Genomic DNA, 3,093 nt, shown 5'->3' on the forward strand with positions numbered 1-3,093 from the left:
CATGTGTGCTACTGTTACATGAGAAACTATCTGTTCTGTAAGCCTTCACCTGAAGTGCAATAAAATATTAAAAAAAAAAAGTAGAGCTGAAAGGCCTAAACTTAGGGATATGGATAATGAAGTTGTTTTGTTTCCTACAGTCTATTTCACTGCAATAAACCCTCAAAAAAAGAAAAAAAAAATTCTATCCTAAAGCTGTCTTTGCTGTGAGAGGTTGTTAGGCCCTTGGGGAGAAGTAAGGAGGAGACATGGGAGGAGAAGGGGAGTTCCTGGATCTAGAGGAAGAGTCTGCAAGACCTTCTTCTGACCTCAGTGATGTGGGCTCTAGGATCCTTCAACCATCTACTCCCAAAACTTCCTGAGAAATTTTCTTAATTCTTCACATGGCATATTAATTCCTTCTCATTAGAAACTATAATAATTAAGTAGGCTTCTGCCTAACCACTCTTTCCCCAGTCTCACACTCTCTGCCCCAGTTGTCCACTGGTTTCCTTCCTTTCCATCAGGTTCAGATCCTGAACAATAGAGTGCCTTGTCTGCACCTATTCTGGAAAGCTATCAGACTCACAATGGAATGTTTTAGTTCGATCTCACATTTATTCCTACGTTTCTTATTAACACTACAGACTTTGTTTAATTTTCTACTAAATGACAGGAAATGCTTTCTCAGAATAAGCTCCCTTATGACCTTATCCATTCACCCCAAATCCTTCATCTTGTCCTGTCATGGCTCTCTTGTCTGGTGGAAATCAGACCCTCTATTCCCTAGCACACATCAGTCTGGGAGAATTCTCCTCCCACACTTACCTAGAGTTGTAGAAAAAGGCCCCTTCCTCATGCATCTGTGTTTCATCCAATCTGGGTGAAGAAGTCCAAAAATAATGTCTTCTGAAGGATCTTTATCCCTTCTCCCAGTTATTGATGATGCATGAACCTTTGATGACTTGGGAATTCTGATTTAATCCTGAATTTCTATGTTTCAGTAGCTAAAGGCATTCTCCCACAGGACCTCAGATCGACACCCTCTCCAAAGAGCAGTTGGGATCTGAATGAGCACCAAGGCTTCCATAACCCTGTATGACATCATTGCTGACATGGCTCAGTTCCATGGGTCCAGTTAGAAGTGAAACAGGGCAACAAGAAAAACATGACATGTGCTGAAGAAACAGCTTGCGGATTGCCACTCCTGAACTGGGAAGAGGGAGATTAGATATTAAAAATGAATTGTTACTTTTCTTGCCCTCAGAGGGGTTACTATACCTTGATGGGAAGAGAGGGAGTACAGGGAATGATAACAGTGTGATGGGCAGTTGCTTTCTCCCAAACCTCTCATTTGACTCTGTTTGAATGAAGTCTCTCCAACCCTGGTCATACGATGTCCACTCTGAACCCCTCTCAGGTCTCCTTAGCTTCTGAGGCTTCACAAAGGTTCTTCCCTCTGACTACAGGATGTTCTCTCCCCTCGCATCTGCTGGCCTACTGTCTGGTGAAGCATGGTGGTGAAGAGAACTGACCTCACTGGAACAGGTTAGGCTTATGACCTCATTGAAAAGCACTAAGACTCAAGACTTTTGTGGTCAGCCAGAATGGGAGGTTTAGCAGTTGACTTTGGGAAAGCCCATTACCTCGGCTTCTTCTGACTGTGCTTTTGTTCTGGAGGTCATTTAGAAAAGGATCTAGTAAATGGGGAGACCATTTGAGGAAGAAATTAAGAAAGTTGGGGTGGTGATGAGGAAGGAGCTGACTTCTCGGAGGAAAACAAAAGTTTCAACATGGGGATGCTAGCGGCTTGTTTTGTGTGACTCCAAAGGGTACAACAGGGAGGAGTGGTTGGAAAACAATAGAAGAAAAGATGATCTGTGCCTGTTCACAAATACAGCAAGTGCCCCAGTGGCTTCACCCTATCTCCTCGTTTTTCTCATCAAGCCATCTGTCACCTTGTACTGAAGCCTCTGGAGAATACGTGGGGTTTCCTGGACCCTGGGCCTTTTGTCACCCATTAACTATCCAATCATATCCCCACCTTGGTCCAGGCATCACTTCCTGGTTATAATCTTCCCTGACTCTTCTCCTGGTAGATTTGTCTACTTCTTGGCTTTGTGCTTCATTTAACTCAAGAACCCCTTTACCACAGCATAAGACACAATTACATTTACCTGTTGTGGTCGATTTAAGAAATGTCTACACATTCTTCCTCTCTCTGTACTCATACCTTCTGTGAGACTCCAGAGCGCCTTTCATTATCAGTAGGAGTCTTTCTCCATGGCTTAGTTGGGGCTGACCAACTAAGTTGTTGGTTGTTTTAGCCAGGACGGTAGTAGCAAACCTGATACAAGGAGAGAACTGAAAAGACTTTACATTGGGACTTGCCCTTTTGTTGCTCCTAAACCCTGAGAACTCATGGAAACGAACCCAGGCCAGCCTGCTGGATGATGAGAGACCACTGGAGAGAGGACCCAGTGGTTTCACTGAGTTGATTTGAGAAGAATTGGCTCCTAGTTGACCTGGAAGCAAATTGTAGACACATGAGTAAGCTCTGCGGTGATCTGCTGTGCCTGGCCCAGGTCAGAAGAACCCCAAATTGACAACCTAAAATATTGTGAGTTTAGTAAATGATTGTTCTTTTCAGACACTCCAATTTGGGGTCATTTGTTACATAGCAATACATAACTGATAGACCTGGTAACTTGGCTTGTTCTCTCTCTGGGCAGTGAAGAACATTCTCTGAGTCATTTCATCCTCAATAGCATCTGGCGTAGGGTCTGACATGTAGCTATTATACAGTAAATCTTTGTTGACTTAATGAATGAATGAATAATACGAATTGTAAGTGTGAATCTGCACAAAATCATGTGTGCAAAAAAGCATGAAATTTCTTTAACTAAACTGAATTCCAGCTCCGAGGTCTCTTCTTACAAATTTTGGGGGAAATTTTAAGGGTGTCGCATCACCCAGATATGTGATAATTCCCAGGGTCTAATAAAGGATCAAGGCTTGGAGAAGAGCCTCAAAACACCCATTGCCTGAGCCTATGTGGGTGATCTCTCTGGAAGCATTCATTCTGCTGCTTCCATTCTCAGCTGGATCATGAGA

This window comes from Trichechus manatus, unplaced genomic scaffold, assembly GCF_000243295.1.
Source record: "Trichechus manatus latirostris isolate Lorelei unplaced genomic scaffold, TriManLat1.0 scaffold00035, whole genome shotgun sequence".
Classification (NCBI taxonomy): domain Eukaryota; kingdom Metazoa; phylum Chordata; class Mammalia; order Sirenia; family Trichechidae; genus Trichechus; species Trichechus manatus.